We start from the raw sequence: 24,024 nt of genomic DNA on the forward strand, positions 1-24,024 counted from the left end.
CATGGTGGCCATCTGAACTTGGCACTATACCAAAACCTTCCGAGCAGGTGAAAAACCTAGGAGTCAGATTAGATTCTACCCTGTCCCTCGAACACCACACCAGAGGGATCGCTGGCAAATGCTACGGAATCCTTAAAATCCTACGCAAAACTTTGGATTCCCTTCCTGCAACAAATAGGAAAACCCTGATTCATGCCCTAGTAACCCCTCATCTTGATTACAGCAACTCACTATATATAGGCTTGAATAAAAAAGGTCTTCAGCGTCTGCAATGAGTTCCAAACGCAGCTGCCCGACTGGCACTTAATCTATCAAGAAGGTCATCAGGGAAATGTGCTCTAGCCATCCTTCACTAGCTCCCCATACGTGAGCGCATTACATTTAAAACAATGTGTATGACTCATCGTATCGCCCAAGTAAAAGGACAAAAATACCTCCCAAAACTATTGACCAAGTATCAACCTAAACGACTCTTAAGATCACAAGGTTGTATGCTCTTCCAAGTGCCCAGAATTTACCGAGCACGTATGGGAGGTAGATCTTTCAAATACTTGGGCAGCAAACAATGAAATGCTCTTCCTTCTGAGCTCAGAATGAAACCTTCAGAAAAAAAAATTCGCCAAAAATTAAAAACCCACCTGTTCCCGAAAGTATGGGCCTCTTTTCTGTTCCTTGTGCTTTTCTCCCCCAGTTTTCCCAATATCAGTTGAGTCCTTGTTCATAGAGCGCGGGGACACACTGTTTCTCTAATGTAACCAGGCACTATATAAAAGGCTTTTATTATTATTATTATTATTACCTTTCAACGCCTCTTATTTCCTCATAGAAACCACTCTGGTGTTTTCCTCTCTATAGCGCATACACACGCTTTCTGTTGCACAGGTCGAGCTCCAAGCGCGAAGGATTAGATTTCAAACGGCGCTACTATGCGCTTTCACAAATTACGAGACTCTTTCTATGTAGCCCCTTAGAAGCCTTCTGCTCGCTTACTGTTCCTGATGTCGCGCTCCAAGCGCGAAGGGCATTGTTGAAAGTGAAAGAGCTTCAGTGCACTTTCTCGAATTCAATGTCGCATCTGAGCGCGAATGAATTCACCAGTTGAAGCGCGGCAATGTGCTTACGAGAATGGCGTCTGCGGCTGAAAACGATCCTCTTCGAGAGCAGGAGACAAGGGGCTATGGCATGTCACAAACAACAGGAATAGATGCTTAGGAATACAAGGATCCGGGAACATGAACTCCGACATCAGGTGAATAGCACCTGAAAGCAATTCAGGAGGAGCTTATGTAGAACATGGAAAGGGGAGAGAAAAGGAGGGCAACTACTCCTCAGAATTCTGGGAGATGCAGTTCAGAACATTCACTGCCCATTCATGTTTTCATGTGTCTACTACACCCAGGGTGAAATGTGACAAGGTATCACAAAGACAACAGATGCAACAACAAAGTATCAAGGCTAAATTCACCGAGAAGTCAAAGTACCACTATCCATACCCATGATAAATTCTGTTTATACAATGGGAGGCAGGCCAAAAGGTTAGCTGTTCACCTACCCCCTCTTTCCTTCGTGAAAGGGAAGGGTTTCCAGAAAATGTGGAGACCCTCTGTCCACACAAAATTGAAGCTTTCCAGCTGGAGATTTGTTCCCACTCTTGCTGTACCAGTGGTGCCCCATGTGATGCAACTGATTTGGAAAGCTATGAAGCAGAAGGCTGTTTAGTCTATCCACCTCATGAAAGACATGAAGACCAGTTGTCAAGCAACAGATTAAGGGGCACAATTACTATTATTTCTCACAACGTGACATTGCAAGGGAACTTGCTGCACTGCATTGCATGAAATCAAGATAGCAGAAATGCTCCATATTTACTAAGCATTTCTTCTCTGTACTTGAACTGGCACTCTGTGTGCTCCGAGCACCAATGCAGGCACCCTTGCACCTAATGCATGGGTGTCTGGGGTACAAGCTGGATGTTTTTTGTACAAGAAGGGACATCTTTCCACACAATAACAATGCTTAGAGGCGTATTCTTCTTTCTATGTATGCTGCAGAATGCAACACACATGGAAAGATGCAGCAATGGCTCAAAATAAAGTTATATCTCCTAGTTCTGCCTCTGTTGGGTAGGCGCGCCATTTTGGTGCAAATCCAGGTTCACAAGCCTTAGTAAGTCAACATTTGCATCAAAATATATAGCAGGATGCATGAGAAGACCCAGACTCTGCCCATGTAATTCCTACCCAAAGCCAAGTAACACAAGGCAGTGCTATGCAATGCAGTGTGTTACTTTGTATTTACTAAATCAAGTAAAGCTCCACAAAGTGACTTTTAGTGCCTTAATGATTGAGGCAAAAATGATTTTACAAAAAAGATCCACACAGTGTACTTATAAAAATAGTTGTATATTTATTATACACACTCACTAACACATTGGTATTACACCTACCCAGAGCTATCAACACAATACACACAATATTTTAAAAGTAAACAGGTACGTAAGCACAAATACACAGTGGTTTCGAGGTGGAGACCAAACTATATTTCTAACGAAGTGGAATGCGAAATGTGACGAAGTCGGGACTTAAATCAGAAGACTCAGAAGAGCTGGGAACACAAGGAACCACCCCAGGTAAGTACCCAGGTACCCCATGGAAGCTGTTTGCAGATTGAGGACACAGACGTGTACTCAAGGCAAATCAATGGGAAAGTCGCAGTTGCAGTTTTTAAGAAGAAGGACCCTTCCAGTTGGACCCTGAAGAAACCCTGTGGAAGATGGAAGGTTGGAGAGTTACTAATACAATTAAAAATCACTTTTCCAAAAATCCTTTTTTAAACCATGTGAGGGATCAGAAGAAGTAGAGCTGAAAAGTCAAAAAAACTGAAAAGACAAAGAAATCGCTATTACATCAAATCACACAACAATATTGTCAAAATAATGGGGAACTTTCTTTTCTTAGTAAAACATTGTTAATAAAAAATTTTTTTTAATTAGAATTAGAAAAGTCTATGAGCCCTAGAGAGTAAATGAACTAATTTGTGTAAGTCAATCATCAAGAACAAACTATCAGTTATTGCAAAATTATTATTTATTATACCATTTAACATAAGTTAAAAACAATAGTTACACAGTTTTAATTAATTTCTTTTTGTACATACAACAATATCACCAATTCTAAAGTGCAATAAGTGAATTTCTAAAATAATCATCCTCTTAAAAAATCAATACAAATTATGTTCCAATTGAACATAATATGCTTAGCTGTTTCTGTTGATGCTGCATTTCGCTGAAACCATCAAATTAATATCACTTTCTTCAGGACAAATATTGGTTTTCAATTGTTTTTGCTATAAAAAACAGGAAAGATGATCTAATGAGATCATAATTACAAAAGCTCATTATTTATAAACTTGTCTAATTCATGCTAAAAACTCTTTAAAAACTGTTTCATGTGAGACATTCTCCATCAAGATTTTATTTTACAAATGTACTCATGGAGTACCTCTGAGAATCTGGAGAAGCGGACCTTGTTCAAGAGTATTGTAAAAGAAGTCACAAAATGTTCAGATATTTTTGTATAGAGAAATATGAATAGACAAATATCCCATGAGTGCATATGGAAAATAAAATCTTGATGCAGAATGTCTTGCATGAAACAGTTTTTAAATAAAATTGTAATTGCCTTTGTAATTATGAATTCATTAATTCTTTATTTCGGCAATTTGCCATAAAAGATTGCACAATACATACATAAAAAATGCTTAAAAAAATAAAGAGAACATGCCAATTTTACTAATGTACAATCATTTAAAATTTGATTCAATAAGTAGTATTAATAACAACACATGCCTGCATGGTTGGATGTGCTACTGTTGGATCATGCAAGTAAATGGTAATACATTTTTAGTTACAGTTTTAGACCTATTTTGCTTCTGGCAATATAAACAGAATGAAGGAATCTGCTGACACTGAAAACAATGATCTGGGAAGTTTCGGACTTAATTATTCTATAAGCCAAATTACATGACCTAATTCCCAAAATGTTACACAAGGGTTTGATCCATTTTTTCCTGGCTTTAGAATACGCTTGACAGAAAAACAATATGTGAACCTCATCCTCCTTGTAATTTCCTTCACACATTAGGCAATTTCTATTTGCTACATAGGTTTTGTCTTTGTTTTTCCTAGACCAGTGTTCCTTTATGTAGTTAGTCATAAGGTTTCCATACCTAAACTTCATAAATAGGGTCTTTGCAAGGGGGGGCTCAACTTCATCAAAGAACACCTCAAAAAAGGGTTCGTCCTTAAAAGTTACGAAGTTATTCACTAGAGTCCCACATCTGTTCCCATTAACCCCTTCGCTGCTCATGACAAGCTCAGCTCATCATGCAGTACACTGGTCGTGTGCTTATGACGAGCTGAGCTCGTCATGAACAATGGGGATCCTGCATATGCAGCACAGGAGGGGAAAACCACTAGCAGCCAAGGTGTTAACTAATTGGTTATTTATAAAGGACCAAAACACATTTTTCACCATAATTTTTGTGTTGTGTGGTAGCCTTTCGGGATGCTCCCATAACTATGGAAGACCTAAGATGGAAAACCATGTTTTAATATGTTTGAGCCAAAGAATAGAGTTCAGTGAGTCTAAGCCCATTATTTCTTGTAACCCTTTCCTATAATCATCCAATTCTGGTGTCAGCCACAATCTTACCCTGAACATTAGAGGCCTAAGAGTGGCGTAATGATCTGTCCTCTTAAAGTTCAGATCCATTTGAAGAGGCACTAAAGGAGTACTTGTAGGAACCCTTACAATACTACGCATGAATTTATTATCAATGGTGGAAAAGATGTCCTTCGCCGTCTGCCCCCAAATCTCAGCCCCATAGAGAGTTGCAGGTTGGACTTTGAATTTAAAAAGTTCCATAACAGGTGTCACTGCCTTACTTGTACTTGTGTTGAACTTACTGATGATTGGTGTAATGTTCTGGGAAAAATCACCTTACTTTTCTGAATTTGGGGTTTCCAGGTAAATTTGGAGTCTATCTCAACCCCCAAATAAGAAAAGTGGTCAACTAATTCCAAATCCTGACCATCTAAAGTCAAGCACCCTTTATCCGGCCTACATTGATTTAGTGCCATACACTTTGTTTTATTTACATTAATTTCCAGCCCTTTCTTGTCACAGTATTCACTAAAGGAGTTAAGTAGCGCCTGGAGACCTTTCTTAGTTTGCGAAATCAAGATGGTATCATCCGCGAAAAGTAACGCAGGCACCCTTTCTCCATTAAGTTGGGGCGAATCATTCGTGCAGCCCTCCAGATGAGCAGGAATATCATTCACAAAAAGTGAAAATAAAGTTGGGGCCAAGACGCATCCTTGACGAACGCCTCGCTCTATTGGTATATTTTGGGTCAGTTCACCATTAGGACCCTGTTAGAACCGGCTATCTCTAGTTGGCAGAGGTATACACTTCTGACAAATAGGGACACTCCTTTTCTAGTCAGGGCAAGGGGATCACACCCTTCGATAACCCCTGCTCACCCCCTTGGTAGCTTGGCAGAGCAGAACAGGCTTATCTTAGAGGCTGTGTGTTAAGCAATTATGACCACATACAGTAATACAGTGAATACACTACAAATGGACACGACACCGTAGTATTATAAAAATAAGTATTTTTATATAAGGCTTAGCACAAGACCAAATAACGGCAAAACTGTACACAATCGGAATAAATACGTTTAGGAAGGAAAAAGGATAGTTCAACGGTAGTTTCTTCTTTAGCACAAAAGTCTTTTAGTATCAAGCAAATCTTCTTCTTGGAAACACAGTTCTTAGCAACAGGGTAACTCACACGGGAGCTACACAACGTCGAGGCAAAGTTAATCCACAGGTATGGCGTCGACCGCGAGGAGCGCTGCGTCGGGCCTGGAGTCACACGGACCCCCAACAACACAGTACCTTAGGAAAATGAAGCACACGATGATCCGCGGCGTCGAGCAATCCGGCGTCGCGTCTTCGGTGTCGATCAGGCCTCAGCAGGCGTTGTCGATGATGCAGTTGCACAGAGTGAGCAGCGCTCACGGCGTCGAAGGGCACTCGGTTGATGCAATCAGCAGCGGGGCAGACACGAGGTCCTCTGGAGTTAGAGCCGTACTCCTACTCACTGGCGTTGCTGCTGGCGTCGGTTGGGCCCAGCGTCCGGTCGTCGTGATGCTGTTCTTTTCAGAGGTGCTGGATTCAAACTTCCAGCGGATAGCACTTTTTAGCAGGTGAAGTCTTTTGGCCCTGTGACTTCGGCAGGAGACTGGCACCCTTCCAGTCCTTGGAGATTTTCTTAGCAAGCGTGAGAGTACACACAAAGTTCCTCTCTCCTGGTTCCTTGGCAAAAATAAAGAAGCACTGCAGGATTCCCCCAACAACAGCACACTGGCAGAAGGGGTAAGCAGTCCTTTAGATCAGCAGGCTTCTTGTCCTTGGTTACAGGGTTCCTTGTCAGAAGTGATCTGATTTCCTAGTTCAGGGGTCCTCCTCTTATACCCCTTTTCGTCTTTGATCCCTTTGTCTATGCCGGGGATTTCCCAACATCCTGGGTCTGTGGTGGGTGGAGCTAGGCAGTAGCACCTGGCCTATTCATTGAGCCGGGCCGGGTCCTCAGACGCCCCGCAGGAGGTGGAGCCAGCATTGACACTGGCAGGAGCAGAGCCATCAGTCGCTCGGCAGGAGGTGGAGCCAGCATTGTATCAGGCAAGGCAGGCTATCAACAACTACTCTCCCCCTACTCTCAACGTAATGTCCCACTCATCCCACACTGACTCATCCAGACCTCTTGGAGCCACCCAGCTCCTGTCACACACACGTAAGACCAACAGAGACCAGATATGGTTAGACAAGAAAATAGACACTTTCTAAAAGTGCTATTTTCGAACCCAGAGTCCAAAAACCATCCACACCAACGGATGCGTAATTAAACCCCGAGTTCAGGGATACCAAACTCGACATTGCACCATGCTCCCCGAGCCAGCTAGGATTATAGCGTTAATAATCCCGGCGGCCCATTCTATCCAACGGAGAGCAGGCAACCTCGCAATAGTGAAGCCCTAAGATGGCGGCACTTCACTATCAGGACATGCCAACTTGGTCAGGCTTGTCCTAGCTTACACTTACAATGCACCCTGCCCATGGGCCTACCATAGGGGTGACTAACATGAAGTTAAGGGAAGGTTGGAGGGGCTGGCAAGTAGTTATACCTGCGCAGCCGACGTGACAGTGCAAGACTGCACGTGGGTCTCGCAATGACCGACCCGTAGACATTCTTTTACAAGACCGCTCCTGTGGGTGGCACAACACGTGCTGCAAGCCCACGAGCGGTATTTGCATTTACAAGCCCTGGCACTCCTAGTGCACTAGACTAGGGACTGACAGTAAACCAAATAAGCCAAACATGGATACAATAGATACATCATTTTAACATAGGGAGCACTTGCGCTATGGCACTGATCAGCAGTGACACGGCGCCCAAAGCATATACCAGCAAAACATCGTAAAACAGTAGAGGCAAACAGAAAAAATGGAGGAGAGACTCAAGCCAATGATGTCAGGTCTAACACGTGTCCCCTCCAGCTGAAATGTGGGGAGAACTACCCTTAACCTAGGGAGTCCTCATCACTAAGGCGGAAAAATCTGGACAGACCATCAGCATTGGCGTGATCTGTACCAGGGCGGTGTTCCACCGTAAAGTCCATCCCCTGTAGAGCAATGGACCACCTCAACAGTTTCGGATTTTCACCCCTCATTTGCATTAACCATCTGAGGGGCCTGTGGTCTGTCTGAACCCGGAAGTGAGTCCCAAACAGGTAGGGTCTTAGCTTCTTCAGCGCCCAGACCACAGCAAATGCTTCTCTCTCTATCGCACTCCACCTCGTTTCCCTGGGAAGTAACCTCCTACTGATGAAGGCTACAGGCAAGTCTCGGCCCTCTTCATTCACCTGAGCTAGAACAGCCCCCACGCCATGCTCTGAAGCGTCCGTCTGAACAATGAATTCTTTCGAAAAATCGGGTGCTTGGAGTATAGGTGCTGTGCAGATTGCAGCTTTCAGGGTGTCAAAGGCCGTTTGACAGGCATCAGTCCAGATCACGTTTCGTGGCTGCTTCCTGGAAGTCAGCGAAGTCAAGGGGTGCACGATGTTGCCGTAATCCTTGACAAACCTCCTGTAATAACCCGTGAGTCCTAAGAAGGCTCTCACCTGCGTTTGGGTTTTGGGCGGTGCCCAAGCCAGGATGGTATCAATCTTGGGTTGCAGGGGGGCAACCTTGCCGCTCCCTACTTGGTGCCCCAAGTACACCACAGAACCCTGCCCAATCTGGCACTTACTGGCCTTGATTGTGAGGCCTGCTCCGCGCAGGGCCAACAACACTTCCTGGAGGTGGCGCAAGTGTTCCTCCCAGCTGGCGCTGAACACTGCGATGTCGTCCAGGTAGGCGGCACTGAAGTCCTCCAGTCCAGCCAAGACCTGGTTGACCAACCTCTGGAAGGTGGCAGGGGCATTCTTCATCCCAAAGGGCATCACCCGGAACTGGTATAGCCCATCTGGTGTGGAGAATGCTGACCTCTCTTTCGCCCCATCAGTCAAGGCGATCTGCCAGTACCCAGACGTTAAGTCAAACGTACTAAGGTACCGGGCAGCCCCCAACCGATCGATGAGCTCATCCGCTCTGGGGATGGGGTGCGCGTCAGTCTTCGTGACCGAATTGAGCCCTCGGTAGTCCACGCAGAACCGGAGTTCTGGTGAAGCACCAGGCGCCGCAGCCTTTGGGACCAAGACCACTGGGCTGGCCCAAGGACTTCTAGAGGACTCAATCACCCCTAACGCGAACATTTTGGAGACCTCCTCCTTAATGTACGCTCGGACCTTGTCAGTCACCCTGTAAGCCTTGTGCTTCACAGGAGGGCTGTCTCCGGTGTCAACGTCATGGACACACCAATGCGTGACACCCGGAACCAAGGAAAACAGATCCGGGAATTGTCCCAACAGGTGGCGACAATCCTGTTTCTGCTCAAGGGTCAGTGTGTCAGAGAGGACCACACCATCCACTGACCCGTCTTGCTCTTTAGCACACAGGAGGTCAGGAAGAGGCTCACTCTCCTCCTCCGTCCCATCATCTGTAGCTAGGAGCATGCCCACTTCGGACCTTTCTAAGTGGGGCTTCAAACGGTTGACATGCAGGACCCGCAAGGGGTTCCTGGGAGATTTCAAATCCACCAAGTAGTGACATCGCTCTTCTTCTCCACAACCTTAAACGGTCCAGTCCACCTGTCCTTGAGCGCACAAGGTTCCACAGGGGACATGACCCACACTTCCTGACCAGGCTGAAGCTCTACCAGAGTGGCATTCCGGTCGTACCAACGCTTCATCTCCTCCTGGCTGGCCTCCAGATTTGCCTGAGCAAGTTCTCTGAAGCGCCGAGTCTGGTTCCGAAAGGCCAGCATGTAGCTGTATACATCCTGGGGAGGTTTCCTGGGAGATTGCTCCCAGCCTTCCTTGACCAGACTCAGAGGTCCTCTTACCGGGTGACCGTATAAGAGCTCAAAGGGGCTGAACCCTAGAGACTTCTGCGGCACCTCACGGTAAGCAAACAACAGGCATGGCAAGAGGACGTCCCATTTCCGCCTCATTGGTTCTTCAAGACCCATAATCATGCCTTTCAGGGTCCGGTTGAATCTCTCAACCAGCCCATTTCCTTGAGGGTGGTAAGGAGTGGTGAACCTGTAGGTTACCCCACACTCCTTCCACAGAGACTTCATATAGTTCGAAATGAAGTTGGTGCCTCGGTCGGACACCACCTCTCTGGGGAACCCCATCCGGGAGAAAACACCCATCAGTGCCCATCCCACCACGGGGGCCGTCACTGTTCTGAGAGGGATGGCTTCCGGGTACCTTGTGGCATGGTCCACCAAGACCAGGATGAACCTGTTGCCCAGGGCTGTCTTGGGGTCCAGGGGCCCAACAATGTCAATACCCACCCGGTCAAAGGGGGTGCTGACCACCGGAAAAGGTTGGAGGGGAGCCTTCTGCTTCCTTCCGCTTTTCCCACTTGCCTGGCAAGTGCGACAAGTCTTGCAATGGATGTCTACATCCCTACGCATCTGAGGCCAATAAAAATGGGTGACAAGCCTGTCATAGGTCTTGTCCTGCCCCAGATGTCCAGCTAACGGTACGTCATGAGCCAAACCCAGTAGGAAGGCTCTGAAGCGCTGGGGGACCACCAGCACACGGGCTGACCCAGGTTCAGCAGCCTTAGGCTCGCTATACAGGAGGTCGTTCTCCCAGTACACAAAATGTGACCCTGACTGATCACCTGAGGATTGGGCTGAGGCCTGCTGCCTCATGCCCACAAGAGAAGGGCACTCCTTTTGTTCCGCACAGAATTCCTCCCTGGAGGGACCACCGTCCTGCTGCCAATGGGTCAGCTCGGGCAGATCTCCCAGTTCGGCAATTTGTTCCCCTGTGGGCTCCAGGGCATCCCCCTCAGGGTCTACCTCCTTCTGGACCACGGGAACAACGGGGGCCGGTTTCCCGCGCCTCCTGCCTCTTCTCTTCACAGCTGGGTCCTGGGCCGTACTTTCAGGCTCCGGGACCCCATCAACACCCTTACTCGCTGTCATGGATCGAGTGGTTGCACACACCCACTCTGGCACACCCAACATTTTCAAGTGCGCCGCTCTCTCCACCTTAGCCCAAGGTGAGTCTTCTAAATCATTGCCCAGGAGACAATCGACAGGCATGGCGGGCCTCACAGCAACCTGAAGAGTACCTGAAACTCCCCCCCATTCAAAGGAAACCTGAGCCACCTCACACTCTTTCTGGGAGTTGTCGGCAGCTATCACGGGGTAGAATGCGTGGGGAACCACCTGCTCCCGGGACACCAAGTGACACTTGACAGCTGTCACACTCGCTCCGGTGTCTCTGAGGGCTTCCACTCTATGGCCATTAATGGTCACCCACTGCCTATATTTACTAGTGTTACTAGGCAGAGGGGGTGGAGGGACCATTTGCATGTCTCCTAGCGAGACCAGGGACATTTCTGCGGGACCCCTCCCACCATGGACAACCATCTCCTCCCCTCCCAAGGCTACACTTGCCAACTGACGAGGGGGTGCACGCGGCGGTGCATTCGAATCCTTCTTGGGACACTGGGGGTCATAAAACCGGTGTCCCACCTGCCCACAACCGTAGCAGGTTAGGGGGCCCCTATGAACAGGTTTACCCGTCGGGGCCCCTGACTTCTTCTCAGGGGGAGGCTGGGAACTTTTCCCTTGGTTCCCTTGGGGATTACTTTGGGGCCCTTTCTGAGACTCCTTCTGTTTACCCTTGTCCCCCCCACTCTTCTGCTGGGGACCCTGCCCACCTTTGGCTGAGTCTCCCACTGGACCCTTGTGGACCCTGGTACTGACCCAGCGGTCCGCCTCTTCAGCAACTTTTCTAGGGTTAGATATCTTGCTATCAATCAGGTGCTGGCGCAGCTCTGGAAAACAGTTATTAGACAAGTGCTCCCACGCAAACAAATCATAAAGAGCTTCATAACTTTCCACTTTGCTGCCCTTTACCCAACCATCCATGGCTCTGCAAAAATAAGACACATATTCAACCCACGTCGTACCAGGCAACTTCTTACATTCTCTAAAAGTTTGTCTGTACTGCTCGGGGGTTAAACCATATCGCAACATTAAAGCGTCTTTCATATGAGCATACGACATCCTATCTGCAACAGGCATGTCTAACAGGGTATCTCTTCCCTCATTCACAAAGCGACCCCACAACCCCGCTCCCCAATTCTTCTCAGGGACCTGGTGGGCCAACAATGCTAACTCATATGCTTTAAACCATTGACCAATATCTTCATTCTTATGGTAATCTTTGATCACATCTTTTGGGAAGTAAAACTTACTTTCTGCAGGCTCGGATGGACTGCTGCCACCAGAGGGATTCAATTCTAACTTTTTAGCTTGGATATCCAGTTCCCTCAACCTGGCTTCACGTTCCAAAGCTAACTTCTCTCGTTCAAACTCCAACTTTTTGATCTCTAAATCAGCTTCCCTTCTACCTCTCGCATTTTCTAACTCCAACTGCCCATTTATCTTTAGCCTTGCCATCTCCATGTTGTAAGCTCGCTCTTTCGCCCTTTCTTCTCTTTCTTCAGGGGAAAGACCTTTGGAGGAAACACTGCTTCCGGGAGAGGGCACAGGTCCATTCACTGGCACCTCCTCATCCCCTTCCTCTGTGGGTACCACCACCGCATCAGAGGGATTTCTGGACTCCCACCAGGCCTGCAATGCTTTATAAAAATCATCTTTTCTCGAGAGGCCGGTGGTAGGAACTTGAAACTGGTCGCAAAAGTGTTTCAGCTCATCTTTCTTGTATTTCTTTAGCTTACTCCTCTCGAACTCCTCCACAACAACGATAGCAGGGGCAGTGACTCCGTTGTCACTCATGGTTAAAACTGGCAGTGTTCAGAAAATCAAGTTTCAGGAAAGCGGAGAACAAAAAATAGGATCCTTCCGAATCAGATTGTGACTGCGTTATGGTCTGCTTTCACTACGTAGCGCACACTAATCACTGTACATGGGTCATAAATGCAAGGTCCAAATCCTCACCGCTGCATCCAATGTTAGAACCGGCTGTCTCTAGTTGGCAGAGGTATACACTTCTGACAAATAGGGACACTCCTTTTCTAGTCAGGGCAAGGGGATCACACCCTTCGATAACCCCTGCTCACCCCCTTGGTAGCTTGGCAGAGCAGAACAGGCTTATCTTAGAGGCTGTGTGTTAAGCAATTATGACCACATACAGTAATACAGTGAATACACTACAAATGGACACGACACCGTAGTATTATAAAAATAAGTATTTTTATATAAGGCTTAGCACAAGACCAAATAACGGCAAAACTGTACACAATCGGAATAAATACGTTTAGGAAGGAAAAAGGATAGTTCAACGGTAGTTTCTTCTTTAGCACAAAAGTCTTTTAGTATCAAGCAAATCTTCTTCTTGGAAACACAGTTCTTAGCAACAGGGTAACTCACACGGGAGCTACACAACGTCGAGGCAAAGTTAATCCACAGGTATGGCGCCGACCGCGAGGAGCGCTGCGTCGGGCCTGGAGTCACACGGACCCCCAACAACACAGTACCTTAGGAAAATGAACAATGGGGATCCTGCATATGCAGCACAGGAGGGGAAAACCACTAGCAGCCAAGGTGTTAACTAATTGGTTATTTATAAAGGACCAAAACACATTTTTCACCATAATTTTTGTGTTGTGTGGTAGCCTTTCGGGATGCTCCCATAACTGTGGAAGACCTAAGATGGAAAACCATGTTTTAATATGTTTGAGCCAAAGAATAGAGTTCAGTGAGTCTAAGCCCATTATTTCTTGTAACCCTTTCCTATAATCATCCAATTCTGGTGTCAGCCACAATCTTACCCTGAACATTAGAGGCCTAAGAGTGGCGTAATGATCTGTCCTCTTAAAGTTCAGATCCATTTGAAGAGGCACTAAAGGAGTACTTGTAGGAACCCTTACAATACTACGCATGAATTTATTATCAATGGTGGAAAAGATGTCCTTCGCCGTCTGCCCCCAAATCTCAGCCCCATAGAGAGTTGCAGGTTGGACTTTGAATTTAAAAAGTTCCATAACAGGTGTCACTGCCTTACTTGTACTTGTGTTGAACTTACTGATGATTGGTGTAATGTTCTGGGAAAAATCACCTTACTTTTCTGAATTTGGGGTTTCCAGGTAAATTTGGAGTCTATCTCAACCCCCAAATAACAAAAGTGGTCAACTAATTCCAAATCCTGACCATCTAAAGTCAAGCACCCTTTATCCGGCCTACATTGATTTAGTGCCATACACTTTGTTTTATTTACATTAATTTCCAGCCCTTTCTTGTCACAGTATTCACTAAAGGAGTTAAGTAGCGCCTGGAGACCTTTCTTAGTTTGCGAAATCAAGATGGTATCATCCGCGAAAAGTAACGCAGGCACCCTTTCTCCATTAAGTTGGGGCGAATCATTCGTGCAGCCCTCCAGATGAGCAGGAATATCATTCACAAAAAGTGAAAATAAAGTTGGGGCCAAGACGCATCCTTGACGAACGCCTCGCTCTATTGGTATATTTTGGGTCAGTTCACCATTAGGACCCTGTTAGAACCGGCTATCTCTAGTTGGCAGAGGTATACACTTCTGACAAATAGGGACACTGCTTTTCTAGTCAGGGCAAGGGGATCACACCCTTCGATAACCCCTGCTCACCCCCTTGGTAGCTTGGCAGAGCAGAACAGGCTTATCTTAGAGGCTGTGTGTTAAGCAATTATGACCACATACAGTAATACAGTGAATACACTACAAATGGACACGACACCGTAGTATTATAAAAATAAGTATTTTTATATAAGGCTTAGCACAAGACCAAATAACGGCAAAACTGTACACAATCGGAATAAATACGTTTAGGAAGGAAAAAGGATAGTTCAACGGTAGTTTCTTCTTTAGCACAAAAGTCTTTTAGTATCAAGCAAATCTTCTTCTTGGAAACACAGTTCTTAGCAACAGGGTAACTCACACGGGAGCTACACAACGTCGAGGCAAAGTTAATCCACAGGTATGGCGTCGACCGCGAGGAGCGCTGCGTCGGGTCTGGAGTCACACGGACCCCCAACAACACAGTACCGTAGGAAAATGAAGCACACGATGATCCGCGGCGTCGAGCAATCCGGCGTCGCGTCTTCGGTGTCGATCAGGCCTCAGCAGGCGTTGTCGATGATGCAGTTGCACAGAGTGAGCAGCGCTCACGGCGTCGAAGGGCACTCGGTTGATGCAATCAGCAGCGGGGCAGACACGAGGTCCTCTGGAGTTAGAGCCGTACTCCTACTCACTGGCGTTGCTGCTGGCGTCGGTTGGGCCCAGCGTCCGGTCGTCGTGATGCTGTTCTTTTCAGAGGTGCTGGATTCAAACTTCCAGCGGATAGCACTTTTTAGCAGGTGAAGTCTTTTGGCCCTGTGACTTCGGCAGGAGACTGGCACCCTTCCAGTCCTTGGAGATTTTCTTAGCAAGCGTGAGAGTACACACAAAGTTCCTCTCTCCTGGTTCCTTGGCAAAAATAAAGAAGCACTGCAGGATTCCCCCAACAACAGCACACTGGCAGAAGGGGTAAGCAGTCCTTTAGATCAGCAGGCTTCTTGTCCTTGGTTACAGGGTTCCTTGTCAGAAGTGATCTGATTTCCTAGTTCAGGGGTCCTCCTCTTATACCCCTTTTCGTCTTTGATCCCTTTGTCTATGCCGGGGATTTCCCAACATCCTGGGTCTGTGGTGGGTGGAGCTAGGCAGTAGCACCTGGCCTATTCATTGAGCCGGGCCGGGTCCTCAGACGCCCCGCAGGAGGTGGAGCCAGCATTGACACTGGCAGGAGCAGAGCCATCAGTCGCTCGGCAGGAGGTGGAGCCAGCATTGTATCAGGCAAGGCAGGCTATCAACAACTACTCTCCCCCTACTCTCAACGTAATGTCCCACTCATCCCACACTGACTCATCCAGACCTCTTGGAGCCACCCAGCTCCTGTCACACACACGTAAGACCAACAGAGACCAGATATGGTCAGACAAGAAAATAGACACTTTCTAAAAGTGCTATTTTCGAACCCAGAGTCCAAAAACCATCCACACCAACGGATGCGTAATTAAACCCCGAGTTCAGGGATACCAAACTCGACATTGCACCATGCTCCCCGAGCCAGCTAGGATTATAGCGTTAATAATCCCGGCGGCCCATTCTATCCAACGGAGAGCAGGCTACCTCGCAATAGTGAAGCCCTAAGATGGCGGCACTTCACTATCAGGACATGCCAACTTGGTCAGGCTTGTCCTACCTTACACTTACAATGCACCCTGCCCATGGACCTACCATAGGGGTGACTAACATGAAGTTAAGGGAAGGTTGGAGGGGCTGGCAAGTAGTTATACCTGCGCAGCCGACGTGACAGTGCAAGACTGCACGTGGGTCTCGCAATGACCGACCCGTAGACATTCTTTTACAAGACCGCTCCTGTGGGTGGCACAACACGTGCTGCAAGCCCACGAGCGGTATTTGCATTTACAAGCCCTGGCACTCCTGGTGCACTAGACTAGGGACTGACAGTAAACCAAATAAGCCAAACATGGATACAATAGATACATCATTTTAACATAGGGAGCACTTGCGCTATGGCACTGATCAGCAGTGACACGGCGCCCAAAGCATATACCAGCAAAACATCGTAAAACAGTAGAGGCAAACAGAAAAAATGGAGGAGAGACTCAAGCCAATGATGTCAGGTCTAACAGACCCCATCTCACTTTAGCGAAATTCCTGGCGTGCAGCTCAATTATTTGGGCCAGAAGACATCCTGGCATCCCAGCCTCATCAAGGGACCTCCAAAGGAGATCCGGTGGCACTAAATGAAATGCCGCTCTCAAATCAACGAAAGCAACATATAAATGCCCTTTCCTGATTAAAACGTATTTCCAATAAAGGCAGCAAAACCTAAAAACCTGGTCAATGGTACTTACCTTACTCCTGAACCCAGCTTGCAGGTTTGTAAGTACCCTTTTCTCCTCGCAGCAGTACGGGCCAGACAGAATCGCGTTACGGCTTTACTTCCAAGAGGTTTTCATCTACACCAGCGTGCATAGATATATCATCTATCTTTGTTCCAGCTACACCCTTCAGCCTCTCAAAAGGGACAGTAACAGACCTCTACTTTTTAAGCATCTCCTTTCGCGCCATGTAAACTTGCCAAGCCGTCCGTCTGAGCCGGGAAATCCAAAGTACAAGATTTATAAAAATCATCTCATCTTATCAGAATCTTATAACAAGGGAGTATTACATATCAATTGATAGAACGTGACGTACCATTGAGCCATCAGACTTCTGTCTGTTGAGACCACTTAACAGATTGTAATCTTGTTCAGGATCCTTCCGTCGGATACCCATATACTGCATATATATATACTGTGCACATATACCCAGCCGATACCCAAGTATCATACCAGCAATTGAAAATACAGAACTCCTGATAAAGGCAACTCGCCGAAACGCGTTGGATTCAGTTTTGTATTTGGCATTGATAATCAATTGTTGACTTATACATTAGTGCATGGATTATAAATATTGGTGATTAGAAATAGATTTATGTTTAGAAACCTGTATGAACTATTGTAAAAAGTTGTATAAATCGTGATTTAAAAAAGTGATAAAAAACTACATAACATTTGTAAAAGAAAAAAATAATTAAAAAGAAGTTTTATCAATCCATAATTCATGGTATTCCAATCTATATTATAACCATGTGTGATAGAGTTCAGGAAATATACACATAACCCGGTGTACAAGCTAGCTTTCACAAAAACAAACTTTTCTCCTCTAGCCAATAATTTATACGGGTTAGAATGTGCCTTGAATATAATTTCTGCAGGATGTCCATTAAGCTAATCGGTCTATAGTTAGAAGGTTCAGACCGATTGCCCTTTTTGAAAATTAAAACAATCTCGGCACCCCGCCAGCTTTCAGGGAAGTTACAATTACTAGATAACACATTAAATAAGTGGTTAACATAGGGTGCCCAGACCTTTATATCGTGCTTATACAAGTCTCCAGGTATTCTGTCAAGACCCGAGGATTTACCATTTTTCAATGCACTGATTGCCCTTTCTGATTCGTCAATAGAAAAATCTAGGCGCTCAATCTGGGGAGGTGCCCATGATGCTATCTTGCTACACTTATCTATACCACTATCAAATTTTTGATATAGAGTCATGAAGTGATTCACCCATGTGGATTCATCGAGATATACATCTTTCACTATTCTCCCTACATGGCTCCCGTTGGCGACTAGCCTCAAAACCCTATGGTGTCCTTCTATTTCGCGGCTAACAACATTTCTGCCCAGCTTGCCTCCTCCCATGCCTTCTTTGAGGTCATCTGAATGCGCTGATATGCCTCCCTTGCAAGTTTAACATCATTTTGACTTTTGTTTTTTTATGGCAATCATTAACTCCCTCTTGGCTAGCCTACAGAACTTGTCTTACCATGCTTTGCTATGGGACAAGTTCCTTGCATTTTGCTGCCTCTTCTTTGGCATTTTATTTAATAAGGTTTTCAATGTCATAAAATAGTCCTTGTGCAATACCAAAAATTGTTCTGTGGTGGTATCTTGCCCTAACAGGGGTGCAAAGGTTAACTCAAACAGTAAGTATATTGCCGAGAGAGTATCGCCATGTTCTAGCACATAAGGCCACTTTAAGGCTCGCCTATTGTTGCTGACCAATGTTTCATCGCATGGGACAGTATTATGTGCCTCTAAAGACAATGCATCACTAGACTTCTTGAGCAGAAGTGCGTCTATAGATAATTCCATAGGTGTCAGGGCCTGCTCCACAGGATCCGATCGATGAACAAAGGGGTCCACCTCCTGATGTTACCAACACCCTGAATGAGTACACAGGGGGTTCGAACCATCAGGCGAGGGATAAATAATGAAAAGAGACCGGGGACGGGAAAGGGTCAGCAGGGACAAGGGATCTGAAACGACAGAGCATAAGTTTTATAACACCAACCAAATGATAAGGCTACTCTCAATACTACTCTCTCAAACTTCTGAATACCTTGAGGGGCTGTACACATTCCTCCAACAAGTTTAAATGATATATTGGTTCAGCTTCCTGAAAGGAAACACAATGGTTATTATAACATATATCACACAGGTTTAAGATCTAGAAACAGAAAACCCTTTGTGAATACACACCGTATTATGTGGAGAATGAACCTTAATAAATGACCCCCCCGGGTGAAATGACTTGTTCCTCTAAATTAGTCTTTGAGTTAATTCACAAGTCTATCGTCCGGATTTATCCTAAAAGAGTTTGTGGTATAATCCCCCACGTTGTCACTCGATCAAGCACTGTTCTGTCCCTTAAAATCGCATAGAATATCTTTAAGCCAAAAAGATGCAATACGTTGGTGTACACTTCTGCATAACCAAAAGTCTTTAAACCATATAACGGCAACGTGTGGTTGCGACCACCACCACGCTCCGCTATTAGAATCTGATCAGACAAACAAAACGTCTAGCCGGCAGTAGGTAGTGGAATACCACTCTACTCCGGACATTGCAGGAAATGAAGGTATTTCTAACCGGCAGTAGGTAGTATGAGTCACCACTCTACTCCGGAATGCAGAACAAGAATATACAATTCTAATTAGGCTTTCCGCGGTAACTTGCAGCAGCCGCCGCCAAGCTCCGGGAACAGAAAACCCAGAGGAGCCGGGTTTGAAATTGACACGCACTAGGCGGTGCGTTACTTCGAAAAGGAAACAAAGCTTCATTCACTATAATGCCGGCAAGCGCCCGAGACCAGGGCACCCAGCGGATCCTTTGTAACAGTACCTTAACGCTGAGAGGAGCTTGATCAGCGCTCTCGCTTCCCAACGCGGCAGCAGCTCGATGGATGCCGTCTTCTCCCAGCAACACGGAAAACACAAAGAAAGGACACAAAATTACGAGCAACTCTTTTCCTGTGAACACCACCCTTATACTTCCCCCCTACAAGGATCATGGGAGATGTAGTTTTCTAATGATTGGGTAGGCGCGGTGATGCAGGAACCTGACAGTATGCCCTCTCTCCTAGGGCCTCCTAGGCCCAGGCTTGGCAGGATACCTTCGATGAAATGATCTGACAGCAACAGGAGCATGCACATTCGTAGATGGCTCCCAAGAGTCGTCCTCAGCCGAGTATCCCTTCCAGGCCACCAAGTACCACAATGTGCCCCTGCGACGTTTAGAGTCTTTTATGCAGCGTACTACATACTCCAGACCATCGTCGCACAGCACTGGAGGAGGAGCCCTCCGTCGAGCAGACAAAGCCGGTTTCAACAAACTACAGTGAAATACCGGGTGGATTCGAAGCGAGGCTGGAAGTTTCAGTTTATACGCCACAGGGTTCACCTGTTTCAAAACAACGTACGGACCAATGTATTTAGGATGGAACACCGAACGGAGTTTGAACCTGATGTTTTTGGTGGACAACCACACCCTGTCCCCCACCTGGTAAACAGGACCCACACCTCGATGCTTATCAGCCCATTTCTTGTACTCTTGTTTGGCTTGAACCAAATGTCTGGACACTTTCTTTTGGACCGCATGCAAACGTTGGACCGAACCCAACACCGAAGGTTGATTACCCACTTCTCCAGGAATGGTGATAGGCAATGCCCGGGCATCGAATCCGTAGTTGGCATAGAAAGGGGACACCCCCAAAGAACTATGCCACGCATTATTATAGGCGAATTCAGCTAGCCACAACAGGGACACCCAGGAATCATGAGCCTCAGTAGCATAGCATCGTAGATACTTTTTTAATGTCTGATTGAGCCGTTCAGTCTGACCATCCGTCTGGGGATGGAAACTGGTTGACAAAGAGGCTTTGATCTTCAACGCCAGACACCATGACTTCCAAAAGCTCGCGATGAACTGAGGTCCCGTTACGTTACGTTACGTTAAAATTATTTATAACGCGCTCTATCACCGCAGGTTTCTTGGCGCTCCCCTGTCTGAAATGATGACTTCAGGAATCCCATGGAAACGGAAGACATTAGACAAAAGCAGCTGTGCTGTTTGACCCGCCGTGGGGAGGTTCCTGCATGGTATAAAATGTCCCATTTTCGTAAGGCTGTCTACCACCACCAGCACAGCTGTATGTCCATGATCAGAAGGCAACCCTGTGATAAAGTCCATACTGATACTCTGCCATGGCTTCTTCGGAGTGGGTAATGGCATAAGTTTCCCCTTGCTCTGACTCTGCAATGTCTTTGCCCGTGCACACTCCTCACACTGACCCACCCAAAGTGTCACATCTCTGGACAGGGTATCCCACCAGAACTGCCTTTGAACCAAGAGCACTGATTTCTTTATGCCTTGATGACCTGACATTGGCGAAGAGTGACACCACTCGAAAGCCTTTTTCCTGCTTTCCATGGTAGGCAAGAATAGTTTGTTTTCAACGAAGGGCAGACCTCGGACGAGGGATCGTCTGGTGTCTTTGCTACTCCATAACCTCCAGGCAGTCTCGGTCTTTTGTCCCTTGATTGTCTCTAGGAAGACATCCGCATTGAGCACACAGATTACTTTACTAGGTTCAATGATGGCATCCATTGGAGGATCGGCCTTTACCTCCAACGTATCACCCAAGCGTGACAAAGTATCCGCCTTCTTGTTTTCAGCACCTGGACGGAAGGTTATCAGAAAATTGTACTCCGCAAAAAACAGCATCCACCGCATCTGTTTCTGTGACAGATGTCTAGCCGTTCGCATGTATTGCAGATTACGGTGGTCCGAGAACACAGTCACTGGATGTATGGCCCCCCATAGATACTGTCGCCATTCCTGGAAAGCCTTCTTAATAGCAAGTAGTTCTTTTTCTGCTATAGTGTAGTTTTTCTCGGCTTGGCTCAGTTTTTTGGAGAGGTACGCTACCGGGTGGAGTTGACCTGTTTGTACATGTCTCTGAGACAATATAGCCCCTACTGCCTCATCCGAGGCATCAGCCTCTACACCATACGGCAACTCAGGTTGTGGATGTGCCAATATGGGCGCGGTGACAAACGCCCTCTTGAGATGAGTGAAAGCATGCTCTGCTTCTTGCGACCAACCGTACACCACCCCTTTTCTTAGTAGTCGAGAAAGAGGTGCAGCAATGCGCGAAAAGCCATCAATAAACCTCCTGTAATAGTTCGCAAAACCCAGGAAACATTGGACTTCTTTCACTGTTTTCGGTGTGGGCCAGGATTGAACTGCTTGCACCTTTCTTTCTGACATTTGCAACCCCTCTGGACATAGCATGACCCCCAGGAACTCCACAGTGGTTACTCCAAACTCGCATTTACTAAGCTTACAAAACAGATTGTTCTCTCTCAATCTCTGTAAGACCTGTGTCACATGGTCGTGGTGTATCCCTACATTACAAGAATATATCAAGATATCATCAATGTAAACAACCACACTGATGTCTACCAGATCCCACAAAACATCATTCAGGAAGTATTGGAAAGCGGCCGGGGCGTTACACAGTCCAAAAGGCATAACAGTATATTCAAACAACCCGTAGCATGTTTTAAAGGCCGTCTTCCATTCATCGCCCTTCCTCATTCGCACAAGGTGATATGCCCCCCGAAGATCTAACTTTGTGTAAATGCAGGCCTTCCTTACTTGATCTAGCAGCACCGGAATAAGGGGAAGAGGGTACCTGTTACGGACAGTGTTTTTGTTCAGCATTCTGTAATCAACACAAGCCCTCAATTCACCATTAGCTTTCGCTATGAAAAATAAAGGAGAGGCTGCAGGGGACTTGGAAGGGCGGATGAAGCCTATAGCTTGATAATGAGTTAGATACTCTTTGAGGTGCGTAGTTTCGGGCACGGATAAAGCATACACACGACAGGATGGCATCAGGGCTCCTTCTACCATATCAATGCAACAGTCGTATGAACGATGAGGTGGTAGTTCATTAGCCAACTGTTCGCTAAATACATCCGAAAATGACTGATATGCACTAGGTAATGATACCTCCTTTTCGGCCGCAGTAGCCACCTGAAAAGGAATAGACAGCTGCCTAGCCTGAGTAACCGGATGTGTTGACATATGTTCCTGACATACAGGTGAAGGAAACCTCAATTTCTTCTCTTTCCAATCAATATCAGGGTTATGATATGAAAGCCAGGGCATACCCAGAATCACCTCATATTGTGGAGCCTCGATTATGTTGAGGGCTAACCTGTCCTGATGTGCCCCTTCGGGCAAGTCTATCACCAACAACACTTCTTCTGTCTGTTCGGTGATCATCCCAGATTTTAAGGGTTTCCCATCCACCGCCCACACTTCTTCTGGGTGCATCCGGGGTATGCGTTTCAAGTTTAAAGATGTTACCAGTCCGCTGTCTATGAAATTGCCCGTGGCCCCAGAGTCAATCATCACCAAAACTTGATGGCCCCCTAGCTGACTCACCAGACACATGGACAACACGATGTGGGATACTGAATCCTGAAGAACCTCACAAACCAGAGAAGGAAGCTTTAAGGGAGTCTGATCACCCCTTCCTTCATTATCTTTGTCGTAAGACTCGGTGCTGGATATGGCTAACCTTTTCTTAACCCAACTCCCTGTATTCTTTGGCTTGGAGGGACATTCTCTCACGTAATGTCCTTTCCTTCCACAATACATGCACAGCCCCTGGGTTCTACGGGTTTCCTTTTCTTCTCTAGTTAAAGGTGCCCTCACTGCTCCTATCTCCATAGGTTCATGGCTTTCCCCTATTGATGATGGCCCCTTCTTACTGAAATACTCCGGCCTAGGGGATCCTCTGTCCCATTTTCTCCTGTCCCCTGATCTCTCTGACATTCTACCATCGAGTCTTAAGGAAAGGTTAATCATTCCGGCACAGGTAGTAGGTTGGGGATCTATTTGCGCTATGACATCTTTCATCCCATCCCGCAGCCCTTGATAATAAATGGACATCTGTTTCTCTTCAGGCCAGGAAGACTCTGCCACCAATCTGTTAAAGGACGTTAAGTATGTAATCAATTCATTACGTCCCTGTCTTAACTCCATCAATTCCCTGTCAGCCCTGAATGTGGTGGCCCGTCTATCAAACACCCTCTCAAACTCGGTCCTGAAGGCCCCCCAGTCTGAAAGAATAGCATCATCTCTCCTTACCAGTGGGACAGCCCAACTTGCTGCATCCCCTATCATGTAAGATATGGCGAACGCTACTCTTGAATGATGGTTGGGAAAGGACGCGGGTTTGCAAGAAAAATGCATCATGATCTGTGTAAGAAATATCTGCGTCTTAGACGAATCCCCCGAGTACCTCTCAGGACTTGCCAACGGTATAGGAGGAGGTACCGTTACTTGGATACGGGGATTAAGTGTAGCAG

Source organism: Lissotriton vulgaris, chromosome 12 (genome assembly GCF_964263255.1).
Source record: "Lissotriton vulgaris chromosome 12, aLisVul1.2, whole genome shotgun sequence".
In the NCBI taxonomy this organism is placed as follows: Eukaryota; Metazoa; Chordata; class Amphibia; order Caudata; family Salamandridae; genus Lissotriton; species Lissotriton vulgaris.